Source organism: Myiozetetes cayanensis, unplaced genomic scaffold (assembly GCF_022539395.1).
Source record: "Myiozetetes cayanensis isolate MyiCay16 unplaced genomic scaffold, myiCay2020 scf29, whole genome shotgun sequence".
In the NCBI taxonomy this organism is placed as follows: domain Eukaryota; kingdom Metazoa; phylum Chordata; class Aves; order Passeriformes; family Tyrannidae; genus Myiozetetes; species Myiozetetes cayanensis.
Window position 1 is genome coordinate 3,690,074 of NW_026087510.1, and position 18,696 is coordinate 3,708,769.

The 18,696-nt window shown below is 46.3% G+C and overlaps 1 long non-coding RNA gene across 1 annotated transcript; it reads left to right on the forward strand.

Annotated features, from left to right (window-relative positions):
• The first annotated feature begins 6,621 nt into the window (after positions 1–6,621).
• On the forward strand, positions 6,622–8,919 carry LOC126644145 (uncharacterized). The gene is made up of 3 exons (XR_007629864.1): positions 6,622–7,408; positions 7,701–7,766; positions 8,049–8,919. It is a non-coding gene; the product is annotated as an uncharacterized LOC126644145 (long non-coding RNA).
• The last annotated feature ends 9,777 nt before the right edge of the window (positions 8,920–18,696 follow it).

An 18,696-nucleotide genomic window follows, 5' to 3' on the forward strand; every position in this document is an offset into this window, starting at 1 on the left:
ATCCATTCTGGTTTTTTCTGTTGCCTGGCAGGAGATTTTCCATCAAGTCAGCTGCTGCAGAAGGGTCATCGATTCCAGAGGGCTTCCTCCAAAGATACCCAGGCCTTGCCCCTGGTTCCCAACCCTGTAGTGTGTTTGGAAGCAGGAGACACCATCCTTTTCCAGCTCAGCATCGATTCCCAGGGTGAGTGTTGCTGGATCTTGCAGATCTGTGTGTCCAGACCCGTTCAGAGCAGTGACTCCACGTTTGCCTGTGTGAGCACATCCCTTCCCATCCCTGCTCTCTTGCCCTCAGGGGATCCCAGGACTACAGTCTGGGCTCTGACAAGGGCTTACCTCATGGTTTTTACTTCCCAGATCGTGCATCCAGCCACTACCCTGTGTATCAGAAGCAGCATCTCTATAACAGCAACCCCAGCTGGGATTTTGGACCCTTCCGAAGGCTAAACCACCTCATCCAGGAGACTCACCTCAACCTCTCCTGGTAATGCCTGCTGTGGGTGGCAATGCATGTGTTTACTCACTCCCCAATCCTGGGTGCTATCCTGGGATTTGGGAGTGAGCCTTGGGTGGAATCAGTAGGTCCTTGGCAGTGAAAACATCAAATATGTGTTCAAATAATGTGTCTTCACCACTATCACAGCTGGAGGCCGAAGGAAACTTGGATCAACCCAGTGCCTTCTTGGCTTCCCTCTTTTAGGTTTGCCCATGTTTTCCTGGAGTCTGGCACGTATGTTTTCAGGGATAGCACTGTCCAGGAGCACTTCCTGATCGTGACTGTGAATGAAGCCAACGTGAGCTGTGACCCCAGAGCTGTGCCCTTCCAGCCCTCCTCTCTGTTCCAGCTGGCCAGACATGGGGTTTTGAAGCAACAGGGTCTGAACTTGGCTCCCAATTGGGCTGCTATCGCAGGTACAGCCTAAACACCGGGACACCAACCTTGAGGCTTAGCTATGACCTTTCTTGGACTTCTTTAAGTCTGTTTAAACAAGCATTTTCTTTGAAAACACCATCAAACCACTGGCTTTGTCAGCTTTAATCCTTCTCTCTTGTAGAGCTCCCCAAAGTTCACTGCTCTCTAGCCAAGAACCTGCCTGTGCAGGAGCTCAAGTGGTGAGAGAGGGAAGGAGCAGTTGTGTTTCACCCCACACCCTGCTCGAAGAATTCAAGCGATTGAGGGTGCTTTGTTTTCCTTGGCTGGAAAGCAGAAAGTGACACCGTGTTTTCCATGATAAACTAAACTGAAGTTAAATGCATCATTTGAAAGTTGACTGAAGGCTAAACACGAGGTCAGCTGAGGTCTTTCCTCAAAGCCAGGCCTCTGTGTGAGTGCTTTGCACATACCAGTCCATCAGTAAACAACAGAAAGGAAAGTGTGGCTTGCAGGTGTGATCCTTGGCTGTGTCCCCTCAGAAAACACTTTGCTCCTGGCCTGGTGCACCAACCAACAGGGGGAAAGCAGAAGCCCCTGTAATCAACATGAAAGCTGCTCATGGTTGGGTTTGGGCAGGATACACGGGAGTTTCTGTGTTTCTCACTTCTTGCCGTCCCTCTCTGCTTCCCCAGCCACCCTCTTTGTTCTGGGCTCCTTCACTGTGGTGCTGACAACCCTGGCCATCGTGTTCCAGCCTGCTGGCCCTGCCAGCAGCCCCCTGAAGGGCTGGAAGCCACGCTGGAGGAGCCTGGGTGAGCCACACATCCCACCAGAGTACATCCTCCTTAAGGACAGGTAAACCCCCTTTGATGGTAGGTATGAAAGTCTAGACAAGAAATTTATCCTTCTTCTTGAGCTGGGCTGGTGGTGCTGCAGGGATCTGGTTTTGCTGAGAAGAATGAGATGCTCTTCCTCCTCTTCTGTCACTCCCTCCAGCCTTCAGTTTTATCAGATGCTTGGTCCTCGTGGCTCTGGAGGAGATGCTGCTTCTGGAGAGAAAGGAACAGCCTCTAATGCAGGTAAAGTGCTGGGCCAACCCCAGTTGGCTTCTTCCCACTTACTCCCTACTTTGTTGTCCTGTGTTAACTCTCTGGTGTGATATTTGGCTCCCTGCTCACCCAGAGCACGCCCCTGAGGTCACACAGGCACTTTGGGGGCTGTGCACTCCCACGTGTGTGCACATTTACCCAGGCACACACACTGCCCTTCTGGCTCCCTTTGGTGTCCTCAGTTAGGCAGGGCAACCCCTCTGATTGGAATGGGGGGGAGTTTTCTCCCTTAGGAGAGGAATTGCCAGCCCTGAGAAGCCCTTCGAAACGGCAGCAAACTGAAATGACTGGTGAAGAAAATAAAATCTTCACAAATATTTCCCTTGGCTGCTTCTGCTGGTCCTTCTATTATCAGAAGGAACGTCACTCCTGGGCTGTGTTTGCTTTCTGGGAATGACCTCATCTTGGGAATTTCGGGGTGTTCAGAGGGAACAGCAGGTGGCAGCAGGAAGTGGTGCTGGGAACAGCTCTGAGAGCAGCAGCATCCCGAGTTTCCTGGGCGAGTCGGGAGCTGATAGTAACGCTCTGTCATCCTCCCCCTCGCCACCTCCTGCCTCATCCACCTTCCTTCCTCACAGAGCATGGAATTCTGCTGTCCCCCCTGGGAAACCAAGTCCATGGCCAGTGTTTGAGTGTGAGTGGAGCCCTCCCTTGTGTTTCAGGAGGGCCCCTGGCACGGAGGGTCCTGGAGGATTTCAGCGTTCGCACCCTCTATGACAAGCTGGAGGATCAGAATTTGCACGTGGCATCCCAGCTGGCAAAGCACAGGATGGATGTGCTGGGGTTTTACAACAGGATCAGCCATCAGCTTCAGAGCCTTGTGGTCAGTGGGAAGAAAGATTTGAGGGAAGGGAGTCTTGGAAACGTGACATTTGTAAGAAAAATAGTTCCCCTGAAGCCACAGGGATGTGTCTTAGTCCTTTCAGTACGTCATTTTGGCATAAACTAGTTCTATATAGTTTAAATAGTTTATATAGTTAAGTTTATCTAGTTTATATAGTTAGTTAATAGTTTGTATAGTTTAAATAGTCTTTATATGGGAGGCAGAACGTGGAATGGGTGGATTGCAGGGTGTAACATTGGTAACAGAGTATAACAGAGTATAACACTGCTGCTCTCTGTGAACAGGACATGGTGCAAGCACTGGATCCTGACACCCTGAAAACCTTTGCCAGGCAAAGGATCTGTGAGCATAAACCTGCAGACAAGAGCAGGGCAGCAGAGGCTGATGAACAGTGTGCTGAGCACTGTGGCAACACCTTCCAGCCAGGTGAGAGGACCAGAGTGCAGAGCAAGGGAGGAGTGCAAGAGTGAACAGGTTAAAAAAAAAAGAGCTGGCTCATACACACAGAGATCCCACAAGACTGTGTCTTTCAGTGTTGTTCTGTCTGTCTTCATCTCAGATCAGTGAGAGGAGAGGTCTGTCAGCTCAGGAAGAGACAAACACACATTTATTGGGAATTGTTGTACAGTGTGAGGCACCTCGTGACGTTTCCAGAGAAAGGTTCTTGCTCTTGGTTTTGTTCTGGGTGTAGCTGTGGTTCTGCAGAAGCCCATTTAAATTGTTTATCAGGTTCATTAGGTGCTCCATGGCAGGAAGTGAAAGAGTTAATGAAAGCTCTGGAAGTGCTGCTTGGGAATGCTCCCTGCAGGAATGGAGCTGTGAAAGGAGAGATGGAGCACAGGGTCCAAGCACAGGATGCACTGGAAGTTGTTCCCTCCCTGGGCAGCCTGGCCAGTGACAGTAAATCAGAAATAGTGGAAGGGCAGGTGAGTTGCAGATGCCTGTTATTGTTCCATCTTTTACCTTCTTGCTGGTTTTTCCCATTTCTTTAACTCTTGGGCCCTTTTTATCCCACAGGATCATGAGCTGCCTCAGCAATGTGAGCTCTTCAGCAGGAAAGATGCTTTTTTCAGCTTCCCTGGACGTGAAGAGCAGGGTAAGGGCAGTGCCATAGCTGGGGGTGCCATGGATGCTCTCAGAGATCACAAAGAGGGCTGACTCAGTGAAGTCCTTTCATTACACTAATTAAATTCCAATATGGGGAGGTCAGGAAGATTCTACACCATCAGTTCTGTGCTCCCCACAGCCTCTGGTTGGGTGTTCTCTCTGCTCAGTGCAATATTTCCTTCCTGCAGCCATCCAGCCATGAAAAACCTCTTCCTTTAGGCTTAAAAGTTTCCCCATTTCTCCAAGGTTTAGATCTCCAGTTACCTTATCTGACTGAGTTGGAGGTGGAGGGCCTGGTAGCAGCTTCCCCTCTTGCCAAGACCCTGTGTGAGATCAAGCAAGCCTTGGTGAATCTGCAGGAACCTCCAGACCTTGGTAATCCAGGTAATAAATCTGAGTCTGACTGCAGTTTCTGTTTCCCTGTAGTGGATAGAAGATTTCCCAGGTAGAGAAGTTATTTCTTGGTGCCTGATAAGCACCAATATCTGCTGCAGGTCCTTAGAAATAATTCACCATAAGGTCAATAAGCAGACAAAAATGCTTGCCTAATTCACATATGTAGATTGGTTTCCTTCTTTCTTCCACTGAATTAACTTATTGATTTATTGTCATCATGAAAGGTTTCTGGGGAAAGTTGTACAGCCTAGATCTGTGATCTTAGGAACTGATTTACCAACATGAGAGTAAGGCAGTTGGTTTTCTTCATGTGCACAAATGAAGAGTTAAAATAACCAGGATGTTTTCTGAACTGAACATTTTCCTCAAGCAGTTGCTGAATTTTTAGGCTGTGACGCTCAGAGTTTGAAGTTAATAACGGTGTGGGTTTGGTGTAATTATGGATGGATCATTTGCATTATTTTGCAAGTCAGATCCAGGGGGTTTGCAAAGGCCTGAATGTGCACAGACCCTCGAGTCCCTGGGCAGGGATCAGTGCTGGCTGTAGGTCCTGGCCTGGGTTGTGCCCTGTGGATTAGGGCTGGCCCAGCATTTCCACTCTGCCCTCATTTTGAATTTCTCTGACAGACAGCGAACGTCAAACAAGCGTGGGGAGCTCAGCCCTCCTCTGAGCTACAAACAGGGATGAAGCTCTGCTGCTGGCATGGAGAGGAGCTGCACTGCTCACAGGGCTGAAGAGACAGAAGCATTTCATCCTCTGCACAGTAAAATAGCCACCAACTCACTTCCTTGAGGAACCTTATCCCTGGCACTGACTGAAGGTGGACTGGAGCGTGTGGGTGTCTGAGGACAGAGCTGCTTTACCTGAAATATCAGACGAGATTTGTATTTAATTAAGGATGTATTTGGTCAAATACGTAATGAGTAATCCATATTGTGTTTGCTTAACCTTGAAATACTTTCACACTCGTCTGGGATTATCAATAATTTGTCAGATGGAGAAGGAAGCTGAGCTTCTTGATGTCATTGGTTTTATAGTTCTCTTTATTCAGTCAGTAAAGCAGAAAACATAGGACCACAGATGGCATAAAAACCCCAGTTTATCAGTGTATTCTGTACAGCTTTTGTGATCTCTGATATGGAGGATGTTTGTGACTTTTTCAAGTATTTTAGAGCCATAATTTTAAACTCTACATGTTTTCAGTATACTCATGCTGATCTCAGTAAGTTCTACTGGCAGACACCCTCAGGGTCTCTACAGATGTGATTTTTCTGAGCAAAGAAGACAATTAAATTATTCCTGTAGCAGGGACTGCAGGGATCTGTGTAGCTGCTGGAGTCCAGTGCTGGGAGCCTGAAATTACACTGAAAACATCCTTCCAACCATTCTGCTCCTCCTGCCCTGTCTCCATCCTCACCATACTCCTCAGCTCCAGGTGAGGAGCAGCAACACAAGATCTGCTGACTGTGAGCCAGCACAGTCCCTTGGCAACACCCCCCTGGGTGGGATTCAGCTCCCACAGCAGAGCCTGTTTTCTTCTCACTGCAATATTTACTGACTTGCTTATGTGTGGAGAGGTTTGTGACCCCGCTCCTTCCTGGTTCCTAGACACAAATCCATGTTTGCTCCTTCTGCCTTTGCATAACCACGGGGGGTGTGAAGAGAGTGGTTGCCCAGGAGCCAAGACAGAAGCTCTCAGGTTTTCTTCCCCTGACAGGCGTGTCTGGTGGATCCAGAGGAGCTGCAGGGGGTGTTTTTTTTGGCCCTCATCTCCTCATTTTTGCCGGTTCCAAAACCAAAAGGTTTGTTGGAGTTCCTTTGCAGCTTCGCCTTGGGAGAATTTAGGTGCTTTACTGACACTTGGAAGGGGCTTCCAGAAAATACAGAGCACCTGTAGGTCACTGTGGCTGCCTGTTGTAGAAATGTAGTAGTGAAAAAAAAACCCTGTAGTTGCTCTCTTCACTGCTTTCTTTTTTTAGGTTATCAGCAGATATGTTTGTAACAGTCCCACATGGAGGTAAGAGCCTGCAGTGCTTGCTGCCTCTGATATCCACAGGGAAACGTGGTACCCAGCAGGTGATAAAGTTATCTCTGGGGATTTGGGGTTCTATTTGTAAAAGGCAGGGTGGAAGGCAGTAGTAAATACAATTTGTCAGATTTTTACTGTAGCAGTTTCTCAATGAAAATGTTGTTTTGTTTTAAATTAAAAAAAAAAAGTTATGCATGTGGAATTTTGCTCAAAGTTGTGTTTTTTTTTTCCCCACTGGTTTTCTTAACAAATGCACTTCAGTTATAAGTAACAACTCGGTTTCAAAAATGTTTGGGGTCTTTTTCCTTTTTTTATTTTTCCCCACCAAACCAAAGAATATCAATGAAAAGAGCAGAGTCTCACAGTGTATCTCTTCATGCTCGGTTAATAGCCCCTTGGAAAGGACAAATAAAAACGAGGAGTGGTGCAATCATTGGGTTTATCCTGCTTCTGAAGGATTTACTGTTGATAGCTCATTTTATAGTGTTATATGGAATCTCCTGGACGTCCAGCACTGTCTGGAGTAGCTGTGAAGTCTCCTCACATGTAAAGGGTGCTGGCTCCCTGGAACTGCTGATAAGAGTGATGGAGTGCAGGGACACTGAACTTGGTGTTTGGAGATGGGTCAGAGGGCTGATGGTTTTTCTTTGGCTGCCTTGACTTGTGCCTCTCTGAACAGGAAACGAAAAGGCCCTTTTCAACACTCTGTGTGAAGTTCTGCCTCTCTTGGAGAGCATCAAACGCTGCTGTGGCTGTGAGAGGGAAGGGCTGGTTGGCGTCCCTGAGAAGGAAGGGCTGGTTGGCGTCCCTGAGAAGGAAGGGCTGGTTGGGGTCCCTGAGAAGGAACATCTATGGTTCAGTGCTGTGTGTGGCTCTGAGGTCTGAAATGAGCTTCTGCTGATCAAAGTTCCAGTGTGAAACTGTGGTTGAGCCTCCCAGTGTGTTCCCTGTGCCAAAGGCAATGTTCCTGATGGTGCTTTGTGGCACTTCCAGAGGCTGCCCCTGGCTGTGCTCATCACCTGGTTAATCCTTCCTCTGACACACTCAGGTATGGAACCTTTAAATGCTGTGAGAATAAAAAGTCCAGTGAAAATATCTGACAGAAATATACATATGTCCAAGGAAGATACTTTGAGCTCCTGAATCCTAGAACTCAACTGAAATGCTCCCAGATTTGGGGTATTTTTCCATGTGGATACCTTTGCATAGCTGACATGTCTCTTGTTTCATTGCCAAAGCTCTTTGTAGCTTCCTGCCCTCGAATCCTTGCCTTCTGTGTGCTTCCAGCTGAAGTTTCTTTTGAAAGGTTCTGGCTTTAATACCATGCTTTTATCCTGTAGAGGAGAGGAAGGTTCCCAAGAAGCTGTTTCCACCCCACTGCTGAAAGACCACTCCAAAATTCCTGGGTATGAGCCTGAGTTAAATGTTTCTATAACCTTGGTCTCAAACATGAGAGGAGAGAATAACCTGTTACTTGTGAGGAGTAAAAACCTGAAGTAAAGAGGGTTTTTAATTTATAGTATAAGTGGGAAACCATTTTTTTCCCCAGAACTAGAAAACTAGTTAAGTGAAGGAGAAAATGCTTCTTAATCTCTTTGCATTGTGTGTGAAGTCCTGGAGTTGTGGATGATGTGACATGTACATGGAAGTACAAGGATTATGTGGGATCTTCTCTTTTCTCTCTGCAGCTCAACTGAAGAAGAGTGAAGATTCCAAAGTTTCACCAACCAGAGCTGAAAACTAGAAAATCTGGCAAAAAAGCCAAGCTGCTTTTGGAAGTCCCATCCCCAGGTGAGCCCCTGACCTGAGTGAAACCAATGCTTGGCCTATTTTTGGGTCCCCCAGCACTGTCCATGAGCGTGGTGTGTTTCTACCACAGGTAAAAGGAGTCATTCCCCACAGGCCAAGAGGAATAAAACCAGGGAAAATAAAACTTCCAAAGGAACTGGGAGACAGCAGTAGTGGCAGAGGGAAGGAGTTGCTTGGTGCTGAGCTCTGGAGGCCATCCCGATGTGTTGGTTTATTCCTTGATGACACACTGAATTTATGGGGGTTTTTGCCAGGAGCCTGAAGCAGCAAGTGCTTCATTTCTGAGCAAACAGTGCACTGAGCTAGTTCAGCAGGGAATGAGTTTGGAGCCAGGGAAATGCCCAGTGGCTTTGATCCTCACAGACACAGGGTGAATCACAGGCATTGGCAGGAGGACAAGCTGCAGCCCCAAGTGGGTTTATCTTCAACACAGTAGTTTTGTTTCTGGAAACGTTGAAGTGTTCAATTCACAAGCTGCTAGTAATTTTAGCTTTGATTTCATAGCTACCAGAAATAACTTTATAGCTCCTGAGATAGCTCATATCTTCATGGGATGGACCCTGTCCCATCTTACACAGGCCTGTTGATTCATCAGTCCTCCTGATTTGCTGTGCTGAGCATTTGTATATGAAGCACAATGAGAAACATATTAAAACTGTGTGTAAAAATGCTGATCATCTTGCAAAACCTATAGATTTGTACTCTTCTTTCTCAAGGTTCCCATTAAAAAATAAAAAAGGCTGTAAAACCTAATCACCAAGAGCAGGACTTTTCTCTCTGCAACACCCAGTGGTACATTGATCTCAGATAAATTCACAGACAGGTTTAAACTTGCAGCACTTGGTTTTTATGCTGCAAATACTTTGAATTAAACAAAGTCATTTCCAAAGTGTAGTTTTTTAACCGTGGCCCCCAAATAAGCAAAGAGTTGTTGGGACTCCTCAGTGAGATTCACGTGCAGTGAGAATCACCTGTGTCTGCTTTTGTGAGAACTCTGTGGCAATCTTGGAAGAATTGAGTGGCTCATGGGAAAGTGGTGTTGTATTTTCAGCAAGGAACTGATGCCCAAGGGAAGAAATGAAGCAGGACAAAACCTTGTCTTTGAGTAAGTCAGGTGTCCAGTCATTAGGAGAACTGGAAGAAACTTGAACTGAGGAAGAAGAAACTTGGTTTTCCTTGTTGCCTTTTACTGACTTGGGAGTATTAGACCCTGAAAAAGAGAAATACCACTTACATCTACCAAAAGCAATAGGCATCGATTCCCCATCTCCCCCTCACCCATCTGTCAGCCGGTGGAAGTTCTGACAAATCAAAGCCCAAAAATACCACAAAATGTGCACTGTTCCCTGTGGGAAATCTGCTGCAGCCCATCACTCCCACACCTTGGAGCCACCAAGCAAACAGCTCTTTATTTTGCCCTTCCCAAACCACACCTGGGCTATTCCCGTGGGGAGAAGAGCTGCTAAGGAGCCCGTTCCTTGGGAGCAAAACATGCCAAGGCAAACACAGATAAAGTGAAGAACGTGGTGCTGAGGAAAGCTGGGGGTTTCCATGAGCCCAGCTCTTACTAAACCCTCCTGGAGAGCCCAAGTGCCCGGGTCTGACCTTTGCGAGCGGCGCCAGGGAGGCGACAGCTGGGTTGTGGTCAACAGGGAAGTCAACACCTTGTGTGGGTCAAAGGCCTCTTGTGGCCCTGGGTGTTGAGGTCAGGCACTTCCTGGCAGGTGAAACTGCTCTCCAAAGCCTCTTTCCCGAAGCACTGAGCTCTCCAGGATCCCCAGGCTGAGCAGAGTCGCGGAATATTCCGAGTGGGAAGGGACCCCCAAGGGTCATGGAGTGCAGCTCTTGAGTGAATGGCCTGGAAGGTTTAGGACAGGAAGGGTGAATGACCCAGACCTGGAGAACCTGGGCCAAGAGCCCTTTGGAAAAGGGCCACCTGATGAACGTGCTCACAGGTGACACCAGAGGGGTACTTGTGGGCTGGATTTACATCACGACACTGACTGCAGGAGTCAGAAATTGGAACTATGAAAAGACCTGCTCCTCTCTCCTTACGTGCTGCTGGGAAGTTGGATTTACTCCATAAACATGAAATTTTGATATATTTGACTATAAATGAGGTCAGGATCTGGGGGGGGTTCTTTGGTCTTGTCAGAGGAGCCAGAGTTAATTTTTTTTGTCCTCTAGCAAAAGAAGGGTTGTACCCTCAGTAAACAATCCTTGATCTCTTTCCTGGGGAAACAATTTTAAATTTAAGATGTAAATGTTATTTGATCCATAATAAGTCCACCAGCAAATGTCTCCCATCAATGATTTACCACCCTAAGGAGTTTTCCTGCAGTGTATTTACCTGTGTTTTGTAGGTGAGCAGTAACAAAGAACGAGGAAGACTTTTTGTAGCATTATAAATCCTTTGCTTACCTTGGCTTCCCCACCCTCTCTCTTAGCAAACTGCAGCTCCAAATCCCTTAGCTAAGCTCAGAAAGAAAATGGTCATGCAGAGAATCACCTTTCTTGGGTTTTATTCTTTTGTGACCTTTGCTTTTTTTTTTTTTTCACTTGCTGACACATTCACCTTCTGGACTGGGAGGGAATTTGACCTTGGGTTGTGGAGATCCTGCACTCAAGGAGAAATTCACCTTGTGGAGGGTTTGGTCTCAGCAACAAGCTGGATCCAGCTGTGATCCAGGGAAGTCAAGCACCTCCTTCCCCTTCTGAATTTAAATTCCACCTCCCTGGGTGGTGCTGGGGGGAGTGGGGGGCACTTCTGCTGCACCCCCCTTGACCTGCCCAGTAAAGAAAGCTCAGTCACAGCTGGGGACTGGGAGATTTGTCTTGGGAACATTCTGTCTGTTCAGTGTGGAATGAACTTCCCTCCAAAGCAGCTCAGACCTGGTTATTCCAGACAGAAACACAAACCAGAGTCATTCAAACCTAACCTAGCAGAGCCCTTGAGAATTTAAGGCAAAAATTCCTTTCAGCCACAGCGAAGGGACTGGTTCCAGCCAGGGCTGTGCTGCTCCCAGCTTGGCAAAGGACTGCAGAGAGCCAGGACACAAAAAAGCTCACCACAGTTCCCAGGAGGACTGAGCTGGACTCCTGAAAGGAAATAAAAACACTGTCCCTCTGGCCTCACCTGGAAATTGGGAACTTGTTATAAATTCAATATAACTTCCATTGGTATACTGATAAAGCTGTAAATGTTTGTGGGCTTGGGGAGCATTTGGAACCCTGGAGGGAAATGGGAGTTGAGGTTGTTTGGATTGTTGGCACAGGTTTGTGCTCTCCTTTCTCCCCCACTGGTTTTTAGGTAGGTGGAGCCAGGTGACAGCGTTCCATCAGGCTGGGATTCAGGGATTCAGTTCTGGAAGCACATGGACATCCTCAGATGAGAGGCTTAGTGCTGCTGCTTCTGTAAGTCAGCAGTTCCCTGCCAGCACATCCTTTGTGTGACAGGATGGTAACTCTCAGAACTCATAAAAAGGCTATTTCTGAGCCCTTCTAGGTCACAGGCATCTTATTTATGTACCAGGCAGACACAGGCCAATTTTCCTGGCATAAAAATCCCTGTCTTGCCTTTCAGTTATTATCTGTTACAATCCCACAGGAAATTACATTTGAGGTGTGCTTTACCCTCAAGTCACTCTTTTGGGGTGACTTTATTTTTTGGGGATAACAAAACACCACGTGGGGAAAAAGAAGGTCTTCACTGAGGAAAAGATAAAATATTTGCTTTACTGGGGGGACAGTGAAGATGGTTGAAATGATCAAATTAAATCCAAGGGCACTTCCTAAATTACTGCAATTTAGGAACTGGCAGATTGAGACTGGAATAATCTGAGAGGATCTCCCTGCACTGTGCTTTTTTGGGCTATCTCAGGATTCTGTGATTTAAAGTAATAACCTCACTCTCCTGCTCATGCTCCTGGTGATCAGGGGAGTTGACAAAAGCTTTTGCTGTCTCCAAGTTTCCTTCTGCAAGGTTTTAATGTGATTTCTGTGATCTGTTCCTTTTGTACCTCTTGTCCCAGCCTGTCCCTGCTTTGGCCCTTGCCCTGCCCAGCTCTGAATAGTCTTGCCCTCACATTCCTTGTCTTACAAACTGGAATTCTCACTAACCAGCTTTTTCTTCTTTAAAAATGGAGAAGGCTACAGGGAACTAGTGCTTCAGGCATCTTTAAAAATAGCAGTATGTGTGTTTTTTCTTCCTCTTTCTGTCACATAGCTAGTGCTTCTGCCTGGCTGGTTCCTCCCCCAGCCCTCCCTGCAGGCAGGGAGCAGAACCCAGCTCAAAATCAGCTGCTGTGAGGGAGCTGAACTTTTAACTCTCCCCCTTCCACCACTTTTGCCCCCAGGAAAAATGAGATTCTTCGGGCTATCAGGCTTTCTGCCCTGGGGGAATTCCCTGTGCTTTGTCTTGTGGCTCTTATCTACTCGCTCACTCAACATATTCTGGTTTTTGTTTGTGCAGAACTTCTGATACCACTGAGCTGTTTCACACGGTCCATTTGCCCACACACCTTTGCTTTCCTCCCTCTGCCCACCTTTCTCCCCATCTCTGTTGCTCCCAGGACTCTGCTAAGTGTATTTTATGCTCTCTTTAAAATCCAAACATCAGAACTGTTGCTGTTTAAGTGCACACTCTGATTTGAGCCCACTCAGACAGTCAGGGTAATAACTGGGGTTTTAACTTAATACCTGGATGGGCATCACTGCTCCATCAGAAAGCCTGGTCTGGGATAGTGGGTCAGTCTCACAAGGCTTCAGGCCAGGCCAGAGTAGGCATTTCTGCTTCAGAAGCAAGACTCGTGCAGAGCAATGTGGTTTTTCCTGTAGTTTCTCAGTTGCACAGCCCCAAAACGTTGCCTGTTTTCCACTTTTACGAGGGTGATGGCAGGAGAAATATGGAGAATATGTGGGGCTGGAACAGAGCAACAGAATGGCTCAAGAAATCATGGAAATAATGCAATCACTTCCAATATTTTTATTGTCAAGATAGTCTCATAGTTCAGGGCATTCCTTGCCTGCTGGCGGTAGGTGACTGATAAAATCATTCACCTTGAGGTTGGGTTGTTGATCTATCAGTGGATGTACAAAAGGACCAGTTACAGAGTCTCTGCTGGGGTAAAATTTGGAGGAAAGAGGCTCAGCATGCAGTTGAGTTGTGTGAGAAGCTGAAGGCCATGTTAAAGGTCGTGTTGTTTTTACCATAGTTGTTACAAAATCACCGTTTTTCGTGGTGCAGAATTGGAGGTTGAATTTGCTTTTTGCCCATTTTTACAGCACTTGCACATCTTCCTGATTTTTGCTTCTCAAGAAAAAGAACAGTTATTTTTCTTGTTCATTTGGGATTTTTGCTTGAAATCTTGGTGAAACGCAGGACAGAAGGAATTAATCTTCCAGCCTTTTCAAAAGTTGTTGTTGCAATTAATTTTCCAATTAAAGGGGCATTAGCTACAAAACATAGTGGTGTTTTGGTGTGGGTTATCAAATAAAAGACATAGTTCCAGACTATTTAGGATTTTGCTGATGGATCTGCTAGAAAAAAAGTCATGTTTGTCCTTAAATGCTTTGCTCTGACTGGGCATTCTCCTTGAAATTCCTGGCAAAACATTACAAGGGTTTTTAGCAGCACCAGACCAGCTAAAGTCGATTCCAGCTGAGCTTTGGTTCCTAAATAGCCTGCTTAGAAATGCGAGCATTTAAATGGTGCCAAATGAGCTTCGAAGATACCATCTCACAGGTTACAAGAGGTAGCTCTGCCGGTGTGGGAATCGTGGTTAGTCCGGAGAATCTGCTGCGTGGTAAACAACTTAGCAGCTGGAATTTCTGTGTTTGTCTGCATTTCGTTCGAGGACCGCCTCGAATTTCGCACCTCCGAATTATTTTCAAGCCGAAAGGAGGGGTTTAAAACTTCCCTGTGTGTTGAGCTGTGATTAGGAATGCAAACCACGCCGTGCTTTGTGGTGCTGCTGCCTGGAATCCGATGGATGGAGCGATTGTGGGCTGTGCGGTGCTGCCAGGATTTATCTGCTCCCGGGGGGGTGTCTTTCCCGCTGGTGGGTCTGGACTAGTTTTTCGGTCGTTGCAAAATAATGTTTTGGAAAAACAGTTCATGGACTGACTTAGTTAAGGCAGGTGTAACAAGGCATGACTTTGGACGAGGGTGTTTTTCCTCTGTTGAAGGTCTCTGGTATCAGAAGAAAACTCTGCAGCCAGCTAGGGGTGGTCAGAGGATGGGGCTGGATCAGATCTTTGGGGTCTCTGTAACTCTAAAGAAATTTCTGGGGCTGTGTAGAGCCCCAAGATTGGCACCATAATTGTATTCTGCAGGTGCAGGTTTGAGTCTCTCCTTAGGGCTTCCCTGAGTGTTGATGTGAAAACTTCCTTTGCTTCGTCACAGATTCCCAGCAAGGCCCTTGAGAACTGGTTACCCTCAGGAGGTGTCATCCCAGGGTTCTGTGTGTGGTGGCACATCAGCAGTAATCTCTTGAGTTACAGGAACAAATGGGCTGTGAGTTGAGTGTGCCTTTCTAGCATCAGTCCTATTTTCAGCAGGTGTTGACGCTGCAGTGAGAACAGCAGCTCTCTGCAAATGTTTGCGTGAGAATGTGAATTTCTGTGCTCTGTTTCCTCTGTTTTCCTTTCCTCTTTGAGGAAACGTGGGCCAGCAGCATCCTGGTGTCTGCCAGAGAGGTTCCTTGCACCAGAGGTGGTGCAGCAGAAGAGGTAGTGGGAAGAGTTTCCACTGTGTAATTTGGCTGCAGTTTCTGTTTGAAAATGTGAACCCTCCCTATGAGTTGGTGGCACTGAAGGCACTCTCAGAAGTCTTCACTTGTAGCCCTCCAGTCTTCACTCAAGTCTTGACATCACAGGCTCTCTCAAACGATTCTTCAGCTCTTAAATCATATTCTGTGGTTAAAAATGTAATACTGGGAATTCCTAGTTAGTTGTTTGGAGAGGGAATGAGTGTCCTACACGAGGTCTGCCAAACTGATTTACAGGAAAGGGAACGTGCTCTGCACAGTCATCACTGAAAAGTCTACGTGCCACACTTCAGTGATAAACACATCTCTTTGCTAATGCCAAAATCAGTTTTGGTTTTGAGCATAAGGGAAAATCCAGCCCTGCCACACGTGAGGACTTTATCTCTCACACAGTTATGGTAAAAGGCAGGTATTGTGATGTGTTACCATCTCAGAGCTTGACTCACTCCAAGATAAATCGCTCAGTAACTCTGACCTGTTCAAAATCCGTGTGTTAGGAAGTAGGATCTAAAATCCCACTATCTAATTCTAGTGTTAGTCTTGCTATTAATAAGTTTTTGAGGGTCAGGAGACAAACCTCACAGACAGAGCAACCAGTACAATTTGCCAGCCTGGACAGACTTATACACACTGCATTGCATAATAGTTTTTGCCATCCTTACGTCCTCCCTTTCCCCTTTTTGCTGCAGAGCAACCCTTTGCCTGGAGCCAGCTCTCCCTTTTCATTTTGCTCTTGCCCAGAATGCAGGACTTGCCAATAACACAGAGGTGAAAGGGGAGAGAGTATTTAGATTTTTTGGAGGTGGAGATGCTGAGAGCCAGTTCAAACCAGAGAAAACCGAGCAGAGAAGCTGTTGAGTTCAGCAAAGGGGAGGGAAAGGAAAGCTGTGAAATTCAATGTAATCAGAGGGGACATCAGACCTGTCCAGTCTGGCTGAGGCTGGAGCAAGAAGGCAGAGTTTTGTGTTGAAGAAGGATTTCTCAGTTTATGAGCTAGTGAGTTAACTCTTGGCATGCTTTTAGTGGAGTTGTAGCAAAAAAAAAAGAAACAGCCTATTTGAAGGTCTGTTATCTCACAGTTCAAAATCTCCTGCTCTCCATTGCATGTCATAATAACAAGTTATTGAGACTGAGGGCAGTGTTTGTTCCTGCTGAGGCTGCACAGCTGACTCAGGGCATTTACAAGAAAGAACTCAGTGGAGGAATGGCATTTTCTTTTTGTTCTAGCATCCAGCACAGAAGTATTTCTCGTGATTCATTTGTTCCTGCATGTTTTCTCACCCCTCAAATGATAATAATAATAATAATAAAGAGGCTGTTCATGGAGTAACAATAAACCTACACAAGGTTGGAGGCTCCGTGTGATACAGGCTGTGCAAAGCTGAGTGAAAAAGCTGTGCAGAGACCTGACCAGGAAAGCAAATTATCTTCCTTCCCAGCTATAATATAAGGAACTTGCCAAATAAGTTTTTCAGAGCGTGGATTAAAGAGTGTTCTGCCCAGATCTGGAATTTAACTGAATCCCAATAACATTTTTAATTTGGGAGCCACGAGGACACGAAGTTGCCACGGTGAACATCCTTTAACCTGCTCAAAAACGGGAGACAGAGCAGATTCAAGGGAATAAATGATGCAGCACTAAGTGTAAGAACTGATGTGTGAGGCTGCTACTTATAAACTGGCCATGAGACTGGAGGGAAGATGCTTCTGGGTGTGTTTGAGTCGCTGAAGTTTGCAGCTGGATTGTGCCACCTTCTCCTCGTGAACACTGCAGTGCTCCCGGAGTTCAGGGGGTTAAAAGAGGCCTGTGTTTAGTTCCACACTCTCTTGCATCAGATCCCAAACCCTCATGCCTGGGATGTCAACAGAGGATGGTGACACTGGGCTGGGAGGTCCCTGCACTGCCCTGTCCTGTGCAGCAATTCCCAGGTTTGCTGGTTCAAACCAACACAAATGCCATGAGCAAATGCAGGATTCATTCTTTCCATGCCTGTGGCCTGTTTGTCTGTTTTTCTTTTGTAATACTGGGAAGGCTCTGAGATTTAGAAACAGTGGTTCTTGTCTTCAGGTGTTTGCAGGCTTTGCCCTCGTGGAAAATTATGTCAATATTCTGATTTCTTCACTTGTCTTTTCAGTTGCTTTGATTTGAACTTTCTGCTCAGGCATTGATATGGTAAAACAGATTGCAGGGAACATCTTGTCTCTCAAAGGAATGCTGGTGTGATGGAGTCACAGACTACAGAGCTGACAGGGTGCCTACAGACTAATCTCAGCCCCTGAGGAGAGCTGTGACTAAGCAACACTGGAAACACAAAGGAGCATTTGTTGGCAATTCTTCTTAGAAGCAAAACTGACTCTACAGGTATGAGAGCAGACTGTTTCAGAATCATTTGCAGGGTTCGAGGTGTTTGCTCCAGATCATTGTCCCCCTTTAGTTTGTTATTTTATTGTTTTTTTTATTGTTTCATTTTGCTTTTTTCTTTTTTTTGTTTTTTCTGGTTGGTTTGGGATTGGTTTTTATTCTGTCACTGATCTTCTACATTGCTTGTTTTTCCCCCTAAAACGATTATACAGGTGGGAAATGTGTTCCTCCCCACTCACTCCTGCACAGAGGGGATGAGGAGACAGACATTTGGTGGCTTTCAGACACTGCTATGACAGAAGAGCAGAATTCTTTTGCTCCTCTCTCAGGACCATATGTTGATGTCAAAATGGATGGATCACATCCATCTTTTAAGTCTTCCTCTCAGAACTTCTCTTTTTTTTTTTTTTATTTCTCCCCTGCTGCTGAGTTTTTCTCCAGCCTGTGTTGCTTTGTTCCTTCTTTGTTCTTTATTTGACTCTTCTTCCATCCCAGAGCAAAGTTCCCTCTGATGGTGGGGAGGCTGCAGTTGTCAGACAGAGACTCGATGCTTTGTGAGATGGCAAAAGAACGTTCCTAGAAATGTGAAGAAGCAGCCAGATCAGGTTCCAGTGTTACAGCTGTAACGCTGCCACTTGGCCTTGGAATGCTGGGAATCTCCTCTCCTGTGGCCCTGTGGGTTTGTCAGTCTTTTATATGCTGTGCTGTGGACATAATCAGAAATTATCCTGGGTTTGGTTTGCACTGGCAGGACAGTGGTTTGTCTGTGACTGCAGTCAGGGGTGCTGGGCTTATCCAGGAACAAACTGCACTCCAGCTGGCAGGGCTGGGAGGGAAAACTCTCCCCGTCCTCCCTAGGGTTGTGTTTATGAGGTGATAACTGTCAGGAGTTACAGCACCACGAGACAAAGTTCTTTTTGTAAGAATTTGTTGTAGATTTGGTCTTCAGCCAGTGGGAGAAAAGAGACTCTTTACTCCAGAGGTGGTTTTGCACTGTGCTTTTAGTCTTGTATATTCTTGTACATTCTCTACAACCTATCCAGTCATTTTTTCTAGAAGTTGTTTCAATAAAATACACTTTGTTTTTGAAGTAAAACAACCATAGCTATTATATTCTTTCCTGGTTCTGTGCAGTAACTGCCCCCTCAACATCGAGTCTTTCCCCTTTCTTTCCTCTTGTCTCTTATTTGAACAGATATTTTGGCCAGTCTGGAGGTGCTGGAAAGCAGGTCATGTTGCTCACCCGTGGAATTTCTCCTCGTATCTTTGCTGGCTTTTAAACAGAAGACAAAACAAATCAGTGCTGGCTCCTGGCAAGTGCCAAGGTGTTGGAATGAGTCAGCTTGGCACCTCTCCTGCTGTTGTTGGCGTGCTCCAGGATTGCACTGCCAGTGATAA